General features: G+C 33.4%; 1 protein-coding gene across 5 annotated transcripts in view; it reads right to left on the bottom strand.

Annotated features, from left to right (window-relative positions):
- The window catches only part of CALCRL (calcitonin receptor like receptor), a 102,526-nt gene that overhangs the window by 70,901 nt on the left and 8,454 nt on the right, over nt 1-23,171 (bottom strand). For 2 of the 5 annotated variants that reach the window (XM_068544809.1, XM_068544813.1), the window contains exon 2: nt 12,841-12,908. The exons of the other annotated variants lie outside the window; for them this stretch is intronic. The gene's annotated coding sequence lies outside the window, so the exon portion shown is untranslated. The remainder of the gene's footprint in view (nt 1-12,840; nt 12,909-23,171) is intronic. 5 annotated transcript variants of the gene reach the window in all.

Below are 23,171 nucleotides of genomic sequence, written 5' to 3'. Positions count from 1 at the left end.
ATAAATTCAAATACTTTGAAATCTACTCTTGGCTCCATACTAGTTAAATATTTATCTTAATTATATCTAAATAAACTTTTCCATAATTATTCTTGTGACTGAAATCTTGTTAGACTGCAGAAGCCTCTGGATACCAAGTCATATCATCAATAACCCCCAAATTTCTAATTTTGTCTGCCTTAGAACAATTTTTTTGCCTTAGAACGTGCGACTTCCAGCATCCTGCAAAGTCCCACATAACTCTTGAAATCTCTAAGGAAATTCTTCATAGTCCAGTCTCTTTCGTAGGGCCACCACACACTCTACTTTGTCTAGAACTCTGACCTCTTTTTTCTATGCCCTGTGTCCTTAGAATCACTGGAAGTCACTTTACTCTTGATATTTCTTACTGCTTCATCCTGAAAATGATGGCACAAAGGCACTATCTCCTGATGCTCTCAAAGCCTTCAACTCTTGGGGCCAGAGACCTGTTGTGTTCTGTGCAGAACTGGTAGAAAATGGTCTTTAATTTTACCCTCTGCTGTGTTGACACGTGGGCTCTATCCAGAGTTTTACTAATACTCTCATGAAAGCGTTTCCTTCATCTTTAGTTCCCTAGCAGCTCCACCCAATTCATGCCCAGTAAAGCATAGGTGCCATGCCACCCTCTGAGTTTTATGTCCTCATCATCGTAGGTTAGGTCCCATAAAACAAAACAAAACAACCCCCTCTTTCTTTCTTCAGCAACATTCAAAGTTCCCTGCATATTATTTCAAGCATATAGATGCTGGTATGAGAAAAGGAAGAAATGGGGAAAAGGAGGGGTATTTGGACTAAGCATCCCATCCTAGTTCCACTAACTAATAAAGGGAGAGCAGAAATTGTCAGAAATTCCTTGAGGTAGCATTCAGAAATCTATCAGCAAAAGATCAAAAGTAGATAGTAGGAAATAAATCATTATAAATCAAGTCTTAATTTGGTGTTATTTGCAACAATTGAAATCAGAATTATAGGATAATTTAAATAGTAATAGCTACCATTTACTGAGTGTTTACTGTGTGATAAGCACTGTCCCAGCCACTGTAAGCATGCTACCATATTTAATTCTAAGAGTAACGAATTATTACACTCTCTCTTTTATTTTTCCAGATAAGAAAACACAAAGTCATATCACTTATGAAGTGAGCAGCTAGGACTCCAGACTGTGACTCTGACTTCTAAACATATACTCTTAACCAGAACTTTCTCTGGACCCTGATGTATTTCACTCCCCCAAATCGTCACTGGCTATGCAGATATTTATCAGCAATATTTTAAAGCTTATATGAAGCACATGTTCTCCCACAGAGCAAAATCATCACTGAAAGACCAATGTTTATGGAGTAATCCCTTACTATGTGCCCACCATCATGCTAGATCCTAGAGGAAGGATATTAAAATGAATAAACCTCACCATTCTTTTACATTCAACTTTGCTTCTTTGCTTATATTAAGAGCATTAAAGTATACTTTGGGGAAAAATGGACCATATTAAATAATGTTATGTAATTTCTACCTTGAAATTACTCATTCTATGAGCAATCACATAAGACTCGAGATCTTTCTGACTCCAGAAGGGATCTCTTTTTCAGAATTAGAAAAACAGTATACAACATGACTTTTGGAAGTATATGCGTTGCATGTTTATTATTGTTTAAATATCACTTTTTCACAATATAAATAAAATCAATTTGGTACAAAAATTTACTTTATAGCTGAGGACAAAATACCAAAGAAGTGAAGTGTCATGATCACATTCACGCAACAGGTCTGAGGCAGAGGAGAGACTAGAAACATGTCTCCTAACTCAAATCCCTTTGGGTACTCTATGCGGTCTCTGGGAATTTATACCACATATGCAAAATCCTGTGAAACGAGCTAATAACATCCTCAAGATAAAGTATGAACACCTAACTATACGCACAAGTGATCAAGTGATCTTTATTACTGAGATTTCAGTTGTAAATTAGTATTTTTAGACTAATGTATTTACATATGGGTTCAGGCAGATTTAAAAACCAATGACTCAAAAGAGTTACATTTAGTGAACAGTGCATGCTTAATCTTTGCTTTGTCTACTTCACCAGTGTTTGAAGTCAGCTTGATGCTCCTGCTAACAAGTCCAGCTTCATCTTGTGTAATACAGTATGTATTTTTTCAACCCTTTTTCAACATAAATACTTATTGCATAATAATTTCTTAAGGCCCTGGGGCTAAATAGGTCCAACTTGCTACATAAAGAGAGAAAAATAAAATAAAATGGCAGTTGAGAGAGACCTCATATAGACAGAGTGGTTACAGAGTCTCTAAGCACATGTGAATGCCCTCTGTTAACTGAGTGGTACCCTTATCATGTCAGGATATGGAGAGCAATTTCAGAAAGTTATTTGATAGGGCTAAATTTTTAAAAATAGAAATATCAATCACACTGCTTATTTGATCAGGGTTTGAACTGAAACTGCATGAGAGATTCTGTGGCAACAACTACCTGAAATTTAAGATACATCAGCATATTATGTGATCCCAGTTAGAAAATAACTTGACAATTCAATGGACAATGGATAGGACATGAATCCAAAAATGGGGTAGTTTTTTGAAGTCCAGATTTAACTGTACGTGACAATTTGTTTTAGGGCATCATGAAGGAAGACTTATCAAATCTGTCAATAACAGTGATGATCTTAGAGTCAATATCAGAGAATGCTTTGTTAAGTTCCAAGGGAAACATATAAGAAAATGTCCAGAAGAATATGGGGGGAAATTAACTTTGTGTGAAGAGTGGAGTGTTGCTTATAGATAACTTTTAAGGGACATGACTAGGTAGTTTGTGGGCATTTTATAGAATAGTCAGTATAAGTGTACTGAAGTAAAATGGATACTAATTCTGTTGGTGACACCAGATTACTATTTTGTTTCTTTTAATCAGTCTTTTTATTTACCGGCTTCTCAGTTTTTCATTTCAAAAATGTGGGGTTGTCTCAAACAACTGTAAGGATCCATCTAGTCCTACAAAGCTATAAAGCTAATGTATTAGAAGATTGAATATACGGCTTTTTAAAGCTCTGTGCCTGGAAATGGCACCAAAGACTTCCAAGCAATAGAGCTGTAATAGAGAGAATAGAAATTACAATTTACATTACAGTATTTAGGTGGGACTCGTAAGAGAAAAAATAACTCCTCCCTGTTCACTACTAAAAATTTTTAAAGACGTAGTTAACCTTCAAAGACAATAATAGAGACTAATAGACATTAAGAATAGAGTATAATAGAATTGTTCTGGCTACAAAGATATACCTTTCCAAACCAGCCACTACAAAGTGTGAACCAAAAATATAGCCTTATTCTTTTTAATTTAATATATCTTTGTGAACAAACACACCTCTTTCTCTTTATTTTCATTGCATGTATTTTTTCTCAGAATGCATTTGAATTTCAGCTAATGTGTTTCAAGTTACACGTATGTATGTATGTATGTTTGTGTGTATTCATGTATAATTTCCACCAAATATTCTATGAAATACCAAGTAGAATCTGAGAATTTATAAAAGCATTCAATGTCGTTTTCCCCCAGTAAAGAAAACACAGAAACTATCTTAATAGGATATTGTTGAGGTATATGTTTATGATTTGGCTGAAAGATGAATTCTAAGGTCTGTTATGATTCAGAAAACTCACTCTTATGATAGTAAAATTCATTCTAAAGTATTTTGTGATTTTATCTGTGTGCATGCATTAATGTTTCCAGTGATATGGCAATCTTTGCGTCACAGCACTGTTTTCTGGATCCCTTATTAAATGTCCAAAGGCTTTGGAAAAAATTGAGAGTAAATACTGAATAATAAACTCTTTCAGGAAATATGTAACTAAAATTAGCACACTCTATAAAATGGAATCCCAAATGATTTGAAGTTAGAGTTTGTTACTAATTATATAGTAAATGTGAAAAACAAGTTTACTCTATGTGTGAGATAATAAAAAATAATAAATTCAGCATGGCCATAATTTTTTCTTTATAGATAGGAGGTCTCTTGCTTGAAGCCTAATTAACAATAGCCAAATTTTATTTAAAAGATGTGGATATGCCCAATGAGGTAATTTTTACCATTGGCAGTTGACAGTTACTGGTTACTCAAATTTCTCTTACTTAAGGTGATATTTGGTGTCGTGCAGACAAAACATTTGACAGAGAAGTATTGAACTTTCATCTGGAGGTTTTGGTTTCTGTAAAACAACCTAAAACAGTAATAGTGCATCTGTCTTGTGTTATTGTTGCCAGGTATATTTGCCAGGCTCATTGAATCATAGCATTCGTTTCCTTTAAATCCAGGGTCTGTTTCTCATTGGTAGACATGCTTTACATTCAGCATATTAAAAGCTATAATTATCTGTGTTCCGTTTCTCTTTGTCTTATATCTACAGCAGTCTGAGAGAGCAAAGAACTTTTAGTCACAGCAGGAACTTCCTGTAAAATACAGTAAATGACTGTTTTCCTCGTATGCCACACCCTTTATTCTTCCAAGGTCCTAGGCATTTCTCCGCTACTTTAGGTAGAAATGTGCTCACTTAAACAGGAGTCAATAAATGTAAATGTGTTTTCATTTATTTTCAATAACTAGTAGATGTATAAATATCATTAAATATATTAGCAAGACTCTATACATTAATGGAATAAGCCAAAAAGTGGAAAGGCTTGCCCATCTGGCCATTTATAAGTATACTGTGACTGATGGATTAACATAGACAGAAAGTTAGATAATCTAGGAACGTTATAAATATGGGCAGTTTAGGAACAACTGGCTCAAAGTTAAAAAATAGCAATATTATGACCCTGACATGTATGAATGAATTGTGGCATAGGCTGATGGATAATTTCACTTTGTTGTGTTCATGTTAGGGTCTGCATAATTGGGGAAGAGGGAAAATTTTGTCAAAATTGATCTATTCCATAGAAAGATAAAAAATTTGCTTTGAAAGGAAGCTTAACGAAGGCCTGGGAGATAGGGTGAAAGACAAATGAAACAATAATAAAATATCTAAGTGAAACAGACAAGGTTTTCTGTGGGGGGAGAGAGGTGCTTTTTTTTTTTTTTTTTTTTTAATGCACGGTTTTCCTACAGAGGGGAAATCCACACCCTAATGACTGTTAGAATTAGTCTGGAGTCTAATGGACTCTGGCTGAGATTTGGCTGAGGGGTCTGATTCTTAATCATAAGTATGGGTCTATCCCATTAAACAAGCTTTTCAAATATGATAAAAAACCCTTTCAAGATGGGTACTCTTTGTTCAACTGATTGCTTTTTATATGGGTCAGTGCATCTTGGAAAAAAACTGTGGAGTTTTCCCACATCTAATGACAACCTCTTATGTTTTTGCAGGTTATAATGTTCTTCATTGTCAAAAATAAAACTTCATTATCAAAAAATAAAAGTAAGTTATTTGTTAATCATAAGTTACAAATATAAATTATTACACATAGAGCTATAAGCTCCAGTTGCAAAGGACCTTTCTTAACCTCCTTATAATTTATTATCCTTAACAGCAAAAGAGAAGCCCTTATGGTACCTTCCAACCCACTGCTTGCAAAGCCTTATATTTATCTTCTTACTAATAACAGCAAGAGCTCACTTCCATGTGATATGTGTAGTACCTAGTCACCTTATCCCAGATCCAATACATCCTCCTGTAAGTAAGTCAAGAACATAAAGTTAGTTGTTTTGGTTACAAATCCATGGTACAAGGAAAGGTATGATATTATAACTCATCCTATTTTCATGATAAAAATGCTATATTCATATTTATTAATAAACTTATTTTAAGTGTACTTTTCATGGAAGAGGGAATGCAAAGATGAATTAAACATGCCAGTCTAGTGCAGTGTTCTAAATTTTCTGTTGACACTACTTATAAAATAATTTTTAAAAAACTTCACCCATTTAAGTTACTAGGTCATTTGCAAAACATAATTTTGGGCACATTTTAAATGATGACATTTTAAACTATGACTGTTATAATATTCTTTTTCAATGAAATGTAAATGCAACAACAATATAATACCTACACAATCATTTGTAGAGAAATGAATGTTCTCTTCTTGACAGTTGGAAATTTTACTTCATTTCTTAATCTCATTGACATCATATTCTACTCCACTATCCATCTTTCCCTGATAGAATTTTATTCTATTGAAATATATTTTTATTTTTCAAATTCTTTTAAATGACCACATTGAAAGAGAGCCAGGAAAAAGCATAACACAGAAATAGAAGGAGTAAAGACAGAGTGGAGCAGGAAAGATGGAGGGATGTAGAAATAGATCACGGAGCGAGCAGGTGACACTTAAAAACTATAATGTTGCAGTATCTTCCTTTTCCTTTGAAGTGTTTGCATGGCTACTATGCAAACCTCTCCTAATCTTTTCCTAGGAAAATTTTCAATGAAGTCTTCTCTGCTCAAAATCTTTTACGCAACAAAATATGTATACCTAGGTTGAAATTTCATTAAAATAAAATCCTATCTAAATGAATGTTTTAAAAATCCTTCCCAATTGCATTACCATTACAATTTTTATTAGAAATAATAATACTAATAACAATGATGATAATAGTAGCTAAAACTTTTGGAAGGCTTACTCAATTCTAAGCCATGACCTAAGCACTAAATACTTCTGCCTCTACTTCTATCAGTTCATGTACAGAGTGGCCACCAAGTCTGGAAACACCAATGATACATAACAGATGATATGCTACTTTATATTATAATACATGAAAAAATAATATTTACCTTTTCAGACTTTATGATCACATTATTAAAACATATAAAGTAGGTACTGTTTATCCCAGGTTTACCTTTGAGGAAATTGAGGCACAAGTACGTTTATTAACTTCACCAGATAATTTAAAAAATTGTTTGATTCAGGATTTGAACCAGTTTGGCTCTAGAGTTTATACTCTAGGTGAAAACATAATAAATTTATTATAAATTTTGATACATAATTTTTAAACACATAAAGTAAAATTTTATTAGAAATACATCATTAATGAGATGAGGAAAGTGGGAAAGTCATGTGTCCTTTTTAAGAAGACTTGGCAAACATCAGTGTGTCCATTATCCCTGTCCCCTAGTTTCTGGCCTAGGAGATTGTTACATCCTGCAGAAATGCTTTGTAGTAAGACTCAGAAAGACGAAATAGTGCATGTGTGTATGTGTGTGTGTGTAAAGAAGTAAAAGGAACACTATGAAAGAAAAAGTAAGAAGGGAGAACTGGCCTGACGCTTAGACCTTAGTAATTTTCTGTGGCAGATCAGTTCTAGGATGGAGTTCAAATGAAGGTTAAGAATCTGGAAATCGATTTCTGTAAAACAAGCTGTTTCTGCCTACTCCTTGGGGGTATGCATACCCCAGTTTGTAGATCACTGGTCTAAAGTGTAAGACATATTAAATGAAGAAATTCAATTCTACCAAAAATAAAAATGCATTGCATTTGAGAACTATTATGCTGGGCACTGTAGTCAGAAAAATGAATCAGACAAATTGTAATTTAATGTAAAGCAAATGTGAAAAGGAACAAATGATAAGTAAATAAATGTATGAAAGTTTATAGTGTCTATACTACATATAACATGGTTCCCATTAAACTTCAATGACAACTTATTTTTACTCATTAAATTAAATATTAAATAATTGTCATTATTAACAAATTGTTACCATAACTTATTAAATAATTATCATTAAAATTGACACCAGAATTCTTCTTATAGAAGGAATTATATATATATTTTTAGAATACATCAAAAATAACATGGGATAGAACAGCCACATGGCCATAAATGTTAGCAGTTGCTCAAATATAAGAAGCAAAAATCTCCTCTTCATGAATCAAGATTAGAAAATGTATTATTTTCACTCCTAAAAACGAGGAAGGAAAATGAATGATAAAGAGGAAGAGAGTGGATCCAGAAAGATGGAAAGAGGCTGGAAATAGATAAGATATTGGAAGAACCAAGTGACCTTTTTATTTTTATTTTTTTAACATCTGTATTGGAGTACAATTGCTTTACAATGGTGTGTTAGTTTCTGCTGTATAACAAAGTGAATCAGCTATACATAAACCTATATCCCCATATCTCCTCCTTCTTGCGTCTCCCTCCCACCCTCCCTATCCCACCCCTCTAGGTGGTCACAAAGCACCGAGCTGATTTCCCTGTGCTATGTGGCTGCTTCCCACTAGCTATCTATTTTACATTTGGTAGTGTATATATGTCCATACCACTCTCCAAGTGACCTTTTTAAAATGGTGATGTCTACCACTTGATTTGAAATTGTTTGCATTGCTAATCTGTGAATCTCTCCTGAATCTTTCATATGAAAATCTGCAGTGAAGTCTACTATGCTCAAAAACAATTTAGTGTATGGAATTTCTTATAGATGTCAAAGAAAGGACTATTTCAGGGACCAATGCAAAGTAGAACAACTTTATGCACTAAAAGACAGTCTGATTAAATGTAAGTTAGCAAGGTGGTTTCAGAGAAGTGTATTTGTAAAGAATACCACCATTTATAGGATGCATAATAATACGGAAATCTCTTAGAGATTCGAAAGAATATTAGTAGACTTTTTTGGCACTGAAAATGAGAACCCCAAGTCACTGGATCAATAACAATACTGAATTATTGAGGTGGTGTGTTATACTTAGGTTCATGCTTTATTTTGCATGTGAGATATGTAAGTTAACATAATTGACAGGTATATATAGCAAATGTTCCTCATCAGTTGTGCTGAACTCATTTTGTTGAATCCATAATTTTTTGAATGATTTTTATTGGAAACATGGCTCATTACACAGAAAGATGAGAATAGGTATTTTTTGGACATTCTAACTGTTAGAATATTGCATCTTTTGACGCTTTAAAGAATTACATTTAAAAATATAAGTAAATGGAGTGTAACCTTTAAAATTGTTTAAAAATAAAAGATAAAAATAATTTTTTAAAAAATCCAAAAGGATTCCTAGTTTTAAAAAAAAATATATATATATATATGTTATATATATGTTATATATTTTTATACCTACTTTTTGTAACAGGTCATTAATTATGCCTTCTAGAATAATGATATCTCTTAGTTTACCTGTTTTTAACTCTGAGCAATAAGATAGTGTGCTATAAATTTTTCAAGGGACGGTAAGACAATCATGCATGAGGTTGATCTATAAACATAGTTTAAACAGTAAAGGTATAATTTCCGGGGAGCATTTTAATATAATTTGTAAACGTACTTATTGAGTTTACAGGCACTAAAAGGTGTACTACAAAGAGGTTTAAAATAGCTCTTTACAGATGCTTCTTTATTGTAGCTTGGGGACAAGAAAGACGGACATGCCAAATTAAAGGACAAAAGACAGAATGTAAAATGTACCCTTTGGAGATAGAGATAAAACCATGAGCCACAGTGCTTGGGAAGAGTTAGAATTAAGGAGGATCTTAGAGTTTATTTAGAGCAACTTTCTGTTTTTTTTTTTTTCTTTTTCTCAGATTTAGTTTAATCTCCTATTTTACGGATGGGGCAGCCAAACTCCAGTCTATTTATGTGACATGCATAAGTCAAAAGCTTAGCTAGAAGGAGAGATGTGCTACACACTAGACCAGCCCTCAGTGGCCAGTATCTCTTATTACACACCCGTGGCCCCCTTGCTCCTTGGGTACCCTTACTGCCTTACCAGATGAGATGTAGGAACCAAAGCACTGACAACTTGGGGACTTATATGCTATGGTCTTGGATTAGAGAAAACTAACACGCTTATAGGATTCCTCTTTTTAAAAAAACAGCACCAAATCATAAACACAAATTTAAATGCAGGGTCTTGAAAGAGTCTTATTCGAGTGAAAGTCCTGGAATTTAAGTTTTAGTTTAGTGGAATACGAATACTTTTTAGTTTCCAAATTTACGTTAATTTAGTTCTTGCTATTCTAACCAACCAGACTCACTCCTGATTCTCTGAACTATTCATATTATTTGCTGAGAAAACTTTCATCTTGCTCTGTGTAAAAGTCTTCTCTGATCTTTAAGAAACAGGCACTTCTCCTGCATGGAGAGCCATTCTGAAGAAAATATATAATTATCTTATGGACATAAAATGACTTTTAATAAATAAAGAGGCATCTGTATTAATAGGTACAAAACTAAAATGTATAAAGATGCTTAATTTTTCCCCAAATAATGTGTAAATGTAATGCAGTCAAGATAATAAATAATTTTAAAGGTCAGCTAAACAAATAACAAACAACAATAAGACAAATGGACTCTAGAATCCAAAATAATTTTGTTAATATAATTTAGTAGATAGAACAATTTAGTTATGTTTCAAATCAGTAATAGAAAGGATGAATTATTTAATAAAAAGTGTTACTACAACCGTCCATCAATTTTGGGAAAAAGTTTATATCTGAGATTCAGTTTCAGTTGGTTTAAGATTTAAATGTAAAAATGGACCTTTAAATTATTATAAATTTAAAAGTTAATATTTTTACTATATTGGAGTCAAAGAGAATTTTCAGTAAGAATATAATACTTTAGTGATAAATAGAAATGGATCCTTCTATTGCCAAAATTCAGTCTAGCCAGAGATATTCTCCTTGTTTCTTCCTCTTTCTCACCTCTTACCCATTTGTCAAATTTCAGAGTCTACTGAATGATTATGTAAATAAAGCAACGCAAAAATATTCAAAGTTAGAGGAATTGAGCTATTACAAATCACATTATTTGTTACAAAGAACTTCAGATGATATTTTATTTCCAGCTCCTGTCTTTAATTCAGAGTAGTTACAGTCAGAGGATCCAGAATCTCAGAGCTGGAATAGACCTGAAGGTCTCACAGAGTAACCTGCTTATTTTACAGATTTGGAAGGTGGGAGTTCAGGAGAGTTTAGTGATGTGCCTCATATCCCACAGTAGAGGTAGATGAGCTAAGACTAGGAGTTCTCTTTCCTAAGTCTCATTTCTGTGCTTCTTTTATTAGGTTAAAATTAAACCACATGTGAGTCAAATTAATATGATAGCAAACAGCAGTCCTGGTTCTCAGTTATATTTTTTAATCTCTCCAGAGGTCATTTTTTCAACCTCTTTCTTGCTAGAATTTAAATATATATCCACCTTAAACTCTATTTGTTAGAAACAAAATTTTAAAAATGACCATTAGGCCTATTAGTGTCTCACAAAAAATCTTACCAATACTCTGCAAGTCAGAGATCAATTTAACGAAGAGAATGCAGCTTAAATTTGGACCTTTCATTTTCCAGCCACTTCCAATTTATCTCCTTCAAACTATCCAATATATGTTAGAATTTATAAGGTGGAAAGACACTTAGAAAAAAAAAATGGATAATCCTCTTAATTTCCATATGAAGATGACTGGTACTAACAGATACTGGAAGTCAAAATCAGTTTCTGCCTAGTAAGTGAATCTTCTTCCATTTTCTGCTCTTTCTTATATGTCTTCAATAAGCAAAATTGGGGCTTCAAAAATTGATCTGGCACCACTTCACATAAAAAAGTTCAGGAAGAAAAATCCAGCTGTCAGATATAAGTAGGCATTTTGAGCATTCAAACCATGCTCTAAGGAACAGTGAGTCATATGAGATGCAATGTGCAAAGGAAGCTGACACATTAAAGGATAGAACAACAATGATGAGTTCCCAAAGACACGCTGTGGGACAAAGAATAATTATAGAGGGTCTATTTTTGGGTCCAGCAGAATGACTTGGGAACTTAAAATCAGAAGAAGGAATTATGTCACTCAGCTTCGAATTTAAAATAAAATAATTCAGTAGCCTTTATTTTTCATTAATGCTATTATAGTTTATTGGGATGATGCATGATTGAATTGTTAAATACTTTGCAGTCTAAAAATAAGTGAGGACAGGAAAGCTACTTTAATTTTTTCGGGAAGGAGGATGTGAGGTGTAATAATAATCACATAATATCTTATCTGATATGGAACTATAATACTAAATATAAATAAGACACATCTGTCTGCAACAGTAATCTTTTTGGAGGCACCAATGCCCCTGAAGCTTGAAATTAATGCCCAGTATTGAAATTGAAACTGCTTTGCCAGGGAGTTCTAAAAATAGTATCTAGAGCAACTTAAATCTTTAATTCAGCTAACCCCCATTTTCCTGTTCCCTTATTTATAAATGATATCTTTTTACGTTCCAATTATGGGAAAGGTTTACAGACATTTATAAGAATATAATAGTGATTATGTGGATCAGAAAACAAAGAACTCTACAGAGGAAAGGAATTTAGTTCAAAAGAGCAACCTAGCCCTATTATTTTATACAGGAAACATAATTTGTTTTTTATATATGTATATATAGAAACATATACATAGTTATAGTTAAAATAAGATTAGCCATAGACATTATATACGTGTGCGTGTTTGTGTGTGTGTGTTTGTGTGATGTTTGTGGCTAATACTACCAAACTGTTAATATTAATAAATCTTATAAGAACTGTTCATATTAATTTAACATTCCTAGTCCTCTGGCCAAGGGAAAAAAGACATGGGGGATAAGTTCATACCCAAAGTTCCCAAGGAAATGACTTTGTAAGTCTGACAGATGTCCCTAAATCTGTATTTTGTTAGATTGCCTTTCAAAGTTTTCCTTGATTCAGAAGTTATTTGGAGTTATGTTATGTATCATTCTGTGAAATCTTTCTTATGATTGTTAACATGTTCATATTATCCTCAATTTCATTGGAAATTCAACATGTTACTTTCATCAAGTCATGAATGTTCTTTTGTAATATATGCATACTCAATACCTGACGGTAGGGCCATCCATAGTTTTGACAGGTGGTAGCACAAGTGGCTGGTGTATCATCATAGGACCCTGGATGACAAGAGAACATTCCTGTGAATTTGGTATTATTAGTGGATAGTGGGACTTTACATAACTTAAAGTTGTATGCTAGTGTCTTTTTTTTTTAAATCACAAACATATGTATTTTAAATGTCTCATTTTAATGGGAAGTTGGGAGGCGTTGTTTCAGGCACATTTAGGTTGCCACCATGCTGACCTGAAAGTAATCAGGAACTTTGTTCTTGGACCTTATTTCTTAAGAATGAGGATTTTAAGGAGCACGAACATGGAGGATGGTCCCTGTTGTTCAAGATCTTAGCACTAGGGAGAGGTGGATGCCCTGAAATGTTCAGGTGAAAGGTTGTTCCCAGAAGAAATGGTGGCTTGGTCAATGGTTCTGAGAAGGAAATGACATGGCTAGTTCAAAGTACACAAAGAGAGCCAACGTGATCAAACTGGAGTGAATGAGGGGGAAAGAGTGACACAGATCTTGTCAAAGAGGAAGCCAGAGGATAGACCATGTCAGTAATGAGATTTAACTCTCCTTAAACATAGGGTATCACTAACAGGTGAGATTCACCCACTGCTAAACTGAGTTAATGTATATAAATGTGGTTTACATCATTTTTTCAGACTCAGAATAAGGTCGAAGGCAAGATATAGCTATAATCTTGTTTACCTTGCTTTGCATTTACACAGTATTATTTGGACTTTAGAACTTCAAAAATATCAAATTTGCATTTGCAAATTTTTTATCTCCATTAATTTATATTGTGATTTGAGAGGCTTTTATTAAACTTGTTCTTATAGATCATGAATTTGCTACTTCCAAAAATAATTTCTGAATTATTGTCAAGGATTTCCATGAAGGCACTAGGGATCCTTACATGAAAACCCAAAAGTATTAAGAAAGCTTATGTTAAAAGCAATCTCTGTAATCAAATTTTTTTATATAAATCAAAAAGTTTTGATTACTTTGTAAAATTGTTTTGTAAATTTTCACACCTTCATATATTTTAATAATTTATTATATATTATAAATTGTCTAGTATATGTTGTAATTAGGATCATGATCTGGTCATCTTAAAGAGTTGTGTATTTTTACACCAATAGACACTCCACATATATTTAGAATCTGAATTTTCTGCAAGCTTTTTTGGAAAAAATAAAAACTCCTGTCAGTCTCAGTCTTTACTGGCATTCCTATGGAATTCACAAGGTTCAAAGTTGAAGTTTATTTTGAGTATTTTCCCAACTTGCTAGAAAATGCCACTAGAAATAGACATGACCATGGAGCGTTTTTTTTTTTTTTTCTGCATGAAATTGTAGAAATTTCATTTTTAAAATGAAATTTAATTTTATTATCTAGAAATTTTATTTTTCATCCCAGCTGAAAATGCTGTGAAAGAATATTTGCACCTTTTTGGTGATAGGGAATAAGTAAAAAACAAATATGTCAGCAATTACTTCTGACTATCAGTAAATTTATTGATGAGCTAACTTTGGTTAGTAAATGCATTGCACATATTAATAAAATATAATGTGTGTGTTAGCATGGTCTTACTTCCACTTTCCTCTGAAAATATCAGTATCTGTAGTACCAAAAAATAGATTAATATCCAAGAAGAGAGGATACAAAGAAAATATTATAAAGCCTTAATGAAAATGATAGAGATACCTAGAGAAAACTCAAAAGAAAGCTAATTTTGTGGAATTAGCACCACTGACTGAAGTAGACAATGAAATCAAAATCAACTAAACCTTAGAAACACAGAAAATAAATATATTATGTAAGAATATTGGACAAACTTTCTTGATATTTGCCGTGGTGAAGCACAACAATCAAGCTGGAAAAAAAAATGCAAACCTAAGTGTATTTATTAAGAGGAAACCAGAATCTTGAAGAACTATATTAGTTAAATTCAGCTACTGGATATAAGGGCAATCAAGTGGTTTCCAAAATGTGGAATTACATGAAAGACACAAACTCCAATGCCTTCTATGATATTTTTATGTATTAGAAATAATTTTTACAACAGTAGAAAGAGAGACATTATCTCTTTCAGGAGACTTGTAAGCTCCATGAATGATTTAGAATAGTCAAAATATTATAAAAACACATAATACTTGTCGTGATACATTTGTCCTAACTCATAGAATGTACAACATCAATGGTGAATCCTACTGTATCTTCAGTGGGCATGATGTGTCAATATAGGTTCATTGGTTGTAACAAATGTATAACTTTCGTGGGAGATGTTAGTAATAGAGGAGGGTTGGGAGAGGGGTTATATGGAAAATCTTTCACCTTCTACTCAACTTTGATATGAATCTAAAACAACTCTAAAAAATAAAGTTTATTTTTTAAAAACCACACATGCATCTGAATGGAAGTATTCACTTTCTTCCTCTCTATTTTTTTTTTTTTTTTAATATATATTTTTATTTATTTATTTTTGGCTGCGTTGGGTCTTCGTTGCTGCGTGCAGGCTTTCTCTAGTTGCAGCGAGCAGGGGCTACTCTTCGTTGCGGTGCATGGGCTTCTCATTGCGGTGACTTCTCTTGTTGCCAAGCACAGGCTCTAGAGCGCAGACTCAGAAGCTGTGGCGCACGGGCTTAGTTGCTCCGCGGCTTGTGGGATCTTCCCCGATCAGGGCTCAAACCTGTGTCCCCTGCATTGGCAGGTGGATTCTTAACAACTGCACCACCAGAGAAGTCCCTTCCTCTCTGTTTTTAAAGAAGATATGTATTTGATGGGGTTTTTGAATAAAAGGAAATGGAAAGTTTGGGGTATGATTCTAGGCATTATCAATCTATGTTCTTGATCATGATGAGAAATGCCATTCACACATACCCAGTTTTAAAAGCAATGAAACAATCTTTCCTTTCCCTGGACCACCTAACCAAAAATAGTCCTTTTCTTAAATAATTATAAGCAAAAAATAATTCTACAACATCAAGTCACTGCTACTCAATTAGAAACAAATATTTCAGAGGAAAATTTTAACTTGTTTTACATGTAGATTTGCTGTGATTCATAATTAGGGCAATGCAAATTAAAACCACAATGAGATACTATGTTATATCTACCAGGCTGGCAAAAATTTAAAAGCTTGACAGTAATACAAAGTATTGGAAAGGATGTGGTGTAATGGGAACCTCATACACTGTTGGTGGGACTATAAATTGGTATATGAATTGCTAGGATCCTGAAATCCCACTCATAAATTTATTCCCTAAAGAAACTCAAACACGTGTACCTGGAAATATGTTTAAAAAAATGTTCATTGCTTCATTGTTTATAATAGCAAAATGGTAGAAGCAATCCAAATGTCCCTCAGCAGGAGAAAAGATAAATACATTGTGCGTTCATACAATGGAACACTGCAGCAGTGAAAAGAACAAAACCACAATTACACACATTAACACTGATGCATCTTCGGAACATAATGCTGAATGAAAGAAGCAAGTCTCCAAAGACTATATTCAGAAGTATTCCACTTTCATAAAGGTAAAACTAAAAATATAACACTAAATAATACATTGCTTAGAAATACATATATAGGTGGTCAAGCCATAAAGTAAAGCAAGGGAATGACTAGTACAAGTTTAGGCTAATGGTTTACTTCTGGGGACATACATGTGACTTAATCAGGGAGGAACATGATGGAAAAGATGGGTTCTAGGTATACAGGCATTTATTTATTTAAGCAGTGTATTTTTTTTTTAAAATAAATTTATTTATTTATTTATTTTTGGCTGCATTGGGTCTTCGTTGCTCCACGCAGGGTTTCTCTAGTTGTGGTGAGCGGGAGCTACTCTTTGTTGCGGTGCGCAGGCTTCTCATTGTAGTGGCTTCTCTTGTTGTGGACCACAGGCTCTAGGCACGCAGGCTTCAGCAGTTGTGGCACGCGGGCTCTAGAGCGCAGGCTCAGTAGTTGTGGCGCACGGGCTTAGTTGCTCCGTGGCATGAGGGATCTTCCCAGACCAGGGCTTGAACCCGTGTCCCCTCCATTGGCAGGCGGATTCTTAACCACTGAGCCACCAGGAAGCCCGAGCAGTGTATTTCAATAATCTTTCATATGCATGAAAATTTTAAAGTTTAAAAAGCTTTTCTAGGACAATGTGCAGAGTGTGATTCCTTACTCTGGAATCATGTACTTGTTATGGATCTGTGGATCAAAATACATAAAAACGCAATGTAATTCAGATAGGTCTGGGGTGTTGGGTGGGAGATGGAGACGCCTCACACAGCACGCATTCAATTTTAAAGTTCATTTCCTTTTGTCAGAATATTGTTAAGATTAGACCCCTTTTAAGATTTCACAGTTAAATCATAGAATATGTATGATTTAAACACTTTGTGAATTTTACAAATATGATTTAGGTGTGTGAATTCTATTTGACTTTAGGTTAGTTTCTTAGCTACATGGAGGGAATTTTGGAACACCAATGATGAACAACCTGTGAATCAATGTATATGTGTGAGTATTTGTGTATGTGTGTGTGTGTGCGTGTGTGTGTGTACTTACCCCCTGAGTCCAGTGAAAAAGGAAAGGGTCAGTAAAGTTGTATTTTGGATTATTACCAACTTTCTAAGACTATTAAGTTATAATGATTCAGATATGGAAAATGTGCACCTCAAATCACGAAACTAATAATTCTCAAAGCCAGAATTAGAAGGGAAAGCAATATATATCTTGTTATTTATGTGTAGTTCAGTGTGAATTTATACTTATTGTTTCATTATTTAGAAAATTAATTGATTTAAGCATGTGCCTTGTTCACTCTTATTTTGTTACTGTAAATTTGAACCTAATCAGGTTATCATCTCTTATCTCACAATATGCAGTGTAAAGTAAAGAGAAAGTGGTTTTCAGAGCACATGGGACTCACTTAAGTATCACCTCCCTCTGTGTGCTGAGCCACCCCAGATTGATTTGGTAGGTTTGGAATGAGCCAAGAGATTTGCAGTTAACCAAATAAGCTCTGCTGTTTTAAATGTGGTATGATTAATGTAACCTAATTTCTGGGCTACCTTTACAGAAACTATCCTAGACAGACTAAGATTTCCCAGCGGGTCAGTCTCTATGAACCCTCCCCTTTTAAAAGTAGAGTCATTATCTTGACTAATTGGGCCCAAGTCTTAGAACATGATTACCATCCAGGTAATCATGGAGGTGGTACCACCTGGTACCAGGAGGTGGTATTTGCTTCTCACAACTTCTTCATAAACACTCCTCACCTCCTATCAGAAGGAATAACCCTTAGGCTTAACACTCAACTCCATTCTTCAAACAAAAGAGCAGGTATATTTTTCATATCCAAAATGTTATACCAAGCAGCTGGAGGGGATTTGTATACTAACTTTTTGTTCATGACCATGTATCCAAAGTATCTCCACATCTTAATTGATGCAGTTCAGTGCTGGATTTTTATTTCCTAACCTTTCTGACAAATACTATGTCTTATTGAACCAATTTATCTTCTCTTATAGCTTGTCCTTTTATCTTCTCCCTCTTTGCCACTCTTTACTCTATTCACTCCCTTTTATTTTTCTGGTTTATTTTACTTACAATCCCATCCCTCACTGTGGCTTTATATCAGTTTTTTGACTCAGTAAGCAATAATTACTAAGTTAATTACATTGTTACAGTCATATATATTTGGTCTCTGAATGAGAATTTTTCTGAATCTTTCCTGTTCTCTGTTCTCCTGATTAGTCTCTAACTCCCTAACCTTGTTCCTTTCATTTCTAGTTTCATCAACGTCTGGTTGAATCTCTAAACCTTTCACCTTGACAGACACTGTCACCAGACCTGACGTGGTTTTACTTCAAGGCAGAAAAGTTTAGGATTTGTATAGTTTTTAAATTATATGTTTAAAAATATGCAATTAAAAAATAAGATCCATGTAAACAAGGAGAGCACATCCACTCCTGTAGAAACAAATGAGGTGAGGAGCTAGTAAGTAAGAGGAATTAGTTAAAATAGAACTAATCAGAGAATGGCTAGTAACGTTTGTGGACAACATCATGGATTACAAAATTGATTTATGGTCATATTCCATGCTATAGGCTAGCAAGCTATGCCTCTAGAATAGAGACACTTTAACAGAGTCAAGGAGATCCAGTATATAAGAGCTGAAGAACTACTAAAAATGATAATGAATTTTGTTCTATACCCTTAAATCCAGTGTGCAATGAAGAGTCAATTATAATAATTAGTGAAACTCTTTTGACAGCAATTTTTTTAGACTTAATTTAGTATTAGACAATTTTTCAGTCTTCAAAAGAGCTTTTTCATCCTGCAAGTAACACTCTATTAGAAAAGGCTCTCAAGAATACATGGTGCCTCTGCTGAATCTAGATGAGAGTAAACAAGTGGTTTGGCATTGCCTTTTTCTGAACAGGACTACTGGGAGTACCCATTTTTCATTGTAGGGACTGATTCTAGCTTGAGAAAGTGTGAAGTGTCTCCGCTCACTGTGAGAAATTAGTTATTTTTGCACTCCCATTTTAAGTGCAAAGTACTTGAACTGAAAATTCTATTATTATTCTATTAATATGTAAAGCATATTTTAAGTGCCCTTTCCACCATTTCATCAAGCCCTTCTAGATTAGAAATTGTCACATTTTGGTCTTTTAAAAGTTATTGTTGATTTCAGCTTTATTTTATTATTATTATTGTTGTTTTTAAGCTACTTGGGACAAAGAAAATGTAGAATATTGGATTGTCACGTTATATATAAACATACCAGAAATTAATTGAATGTAGAATAATTCTTAAAACAAATTCAATTTTTGTTAGGGTATTATTATCATTTATGTTTTGTAATAGTAACTTTATTATAAGTTTACCATTCGATAATACCACATTAAAGTCAGAAAGTTCAAGAAGACTTAAAGAAGAAGCTATTTCACAACTTACTTTTATGTTTTGAACAATAATTCATTGAGGACAGAGAGTTGTTTAATCCAAACTAGTTTGTTGCTTGTGGTTTAAAATCCAGTCATATTAGATAATATACTGAAGGACAGTAAAGTTACAACCTTGACACATTTTATACACATATTTTTTTCCTGAATACTATGGACATATGTTGAGAATCAGTCTTTTTCTCAAAGGAATATTATTATTTCCCTGAATGATATACATTCTAGACTCAGAAGAAAAAAAAACTCAATAATGATATTTCTAGGTGAATGAATGACTAACACCTCTTTTAAAAGAAAATAACATTAGCTATATGTGTCTCAAACACATGGAGAATCTTAATTAGAAAAGAAAAGTATTGTTATAGCTTATGAGTTGTGTCAATTAAAAGATACATTTTGTGAAAATTCATCATTAGGCTTTCAAGCAAATCATGATTTTATTTAATGACAAGTATGTAGTTTAATTTATAAAATAGTCCTTTGGCTTTAAGTTTAGAAAACTTTCAAAGCTATACAATGATGAAAGGGCATTGACAGTTGGCACTCTTTAAAATTATCTTTAAATATTTATAAATCAACACTTAAAAGCTTGATAAATTATAGATTACAAATATGTAACTCTTCACTTATCAAACAGAGGTATAATTTTTTGGCAATTAAACAGGATTTGTATTCTACCCTATATGCTTTATTAAAAGATTGATTTACTTTCTTTCAATTTCACTGCTAAGGGTTTTTTTCTCCTTCTATAGACTTTTTAGTGCTATTGTCCAAAAAGGCAACAAGAAATGGAGGAAGACTTTTGTTGGGAGGCAACAGTGGGCAAGTCTGCCAGTTTCAACAAGAAATTCTGCCAATTTCAGCCATTGTTTGGCCATTTGGGGAAATGCTTCAACACTTTGTGTTAAAACGCTGACCAGCCTTCTCATTTACCCCAGTTTGAAAGGTCGTGCCTTGGAATTCAGTGAAAGCTGAACACTAAATACATTACCGAAAGCATCTTTATTAATTTATTTTCCTTTACAAAGACAGTGAAGGGGTAAATATTAGGTTGACCTAAGAATAATGAAATGGTAATTAGCTTCTGAATATTTTCTCTTTGGCAATGTGTAGTGATTCTAACACCTTCAGAATTTCAGCTCTGACATCTACTGTGTACTGCATACAAAATCACAGAGTTACTAGTTTTCTGTGGAGACTGGTAGAAAGAAACATATTCATTCATTTAATCATTTATTAAGCAATCTTTAGCACCTACTAGTGCAGGCACTTATTTAGGTGCTTAGGATATATTAGTAAAAAAAAAAAAAAAATAGAAGTGCTTGTACTTGTAGAGCTTACATGTTAGTTGCATGGACAGAAAATAAATAAAAACAGAAAATATGTAAGTTATAGTAGATGGTTTGTTGCAAGGTGATTGGTGTTATAGGAAAAAGCAAGAACATACTAAAATAGCTAAAGATGAACAGTAGGGTTGTGGTGGTATAGGTGTAGGTTTATCTTAAATAGTGATTAGTTTAGGCCCCATAGAAAAGTTTTTACTTGAGCAAAGACTACAGGGAGGAGAGGGACCTAGGCATATGGATATCTGGGAGAAAAGCATTCTATGCTCATTAAAAGGAACTCAGATAAGTTTTAAGCCTTTCTTAGATAATGTGTTGACCTTCCCTTAAATTTATGCCAATTGATATCAGAAGTACTAGCAAGAAGTAAACTTGTCTGGAGGTGAAGGACTCAACAAAAGAAAGAAGAGCTACTAAAATCCGGAATCCAGGAAATACACACCCACAAATAAGAGCTATTAGCATTTTTTTTTTTCATATTCAGGTGCTATAATGATGCATATTTGATTAAGAGTAAAGAAGACATAATAAACTTAGAAAGTTACTCAATTCATTCAAGTAAGTATTCCTTCACTAATTTCTATTATAATTTTGTATTGGTAAAGTAATATGATACACAATGATCTTTGTTTTATTTATATATTTATTATTTATTGGCCACGCCATGCAGTTTGCGGGATCTTAGTTCCCCAACCAGGGATTGAATCTGGGCCCACGGCAGTGAAAGCGTGAGTCCTAACCACTGGACCGCCAGGGAATTCCCTGATCTTTGTTTACTACAAATTTAATTCCAAGGAGTTAGTCAAATTGGAATTGATATACTGTGATAGCTCTCCAGATAGAAAAGCTTACACGTTGTATTTACAGACTGTTTCCCTTTTGTGATAATAAAATTATGCAGTTATGTGTGGAAGAAAAACATAGACCAAGATGTAGGACAATCCTTGAAGTCTAAATGATTTTGAGTAATTAGGAGCAGAGTGTTGTCTCAGTGTAAAAATCTAACTTTTTTTTTTTAGAGCACACGCTATTTCAAGACCTACATCATAGTTACACTCAACGAAACCCTCTGAAGACACACTGAGCTGGAGTCTCCTATTTCTAAGTTAGGATCTCATTGGCTAGATTTATTTAGCTTTTTCTAGCTTCTAGCTTCAGAAACTACATGTAACATTAAAAGTTTTTAACATGTAGTCTTTTATGCTATGTATGGTACTATAACTGAGAAAGTTGAGAATATGTAGCCTTAAATATGTAGTGTCTTATGGTACTAGAGTTGTGACAGTTAAGAACTTAGTGAACTGTGAGCTTTCAGGGTTAATCTGAAACTTACACAATCAGTGGATTATTGAAGGATGTTTGAGTTATACAAAAACTCTAACATAAACTCTTTGATTTTGGTATATTTATTTTGAAGGAAGTAGGCTGGAATCTGGTTCATTAAATATGGCCATATATTAATTTTATGATCAAAAGACTTGGTAAGTCTTCTAATAATTTTTGAACTGATAACATGGAGCACAGTACAGGAAATCCTTTTGGAAAGTGTATAATTAAGGAAGTTAATTCACGTGAAGAATTCAATTAATTAAAATATTAAGCAATATTTAGGAAAATCATTTATGGATTACATCCCTCTCAGTTTGCTCTAGACCTTAAAACTTGCTCATATCTCATTTGAAGACCTTCCTGTTCAAATTAATGAAACCAAACATTCTTCAAACTTTATTCTTAATGATATCACTTTCTTTAACCACATTCTTTTTGTCTAAAAAATGAACAATTTCTGCTACACGACCATGACATTTGTGGTGGATTTAGATGCAAGGAAATCTTTCTGTTAAAATTTAAAATGTCAAAGTTATGTCAGAAGCAGTTGAAAAGAAGATATTTCAGAATATCAAAGCACATACAATTGTGAGTTAAGTAGAATCCATTAGATTGTTCTTTATTTCAGGGGTTTTTTCTACTTTTAATCTATAATCCAAGGCTTCTTAAATATAATAAATATAT

The sequence above is a fragment of the Eschrichtius robustus genome, chromosome 5, assembly GCF_028021215.1.
Source record: "Eschrichtius robustus isolate mEscRob2 chromosome 5, mEscRob2.pri, whole genome shotgun sequence".
Taxonomy (NCBI): domain Eukaryota; kingdom Metazoa; phylum Chordata; class Mammalia; order Artiodactyla; family Eschrichtiidae; genus Eschrichtius; species Eschrichtius robustus.
The sequence above is the reverse complement of the archived record's forward strand: the minus strand, read 5'-3'. Positions and strand labels throughout refer to the sequence as shown.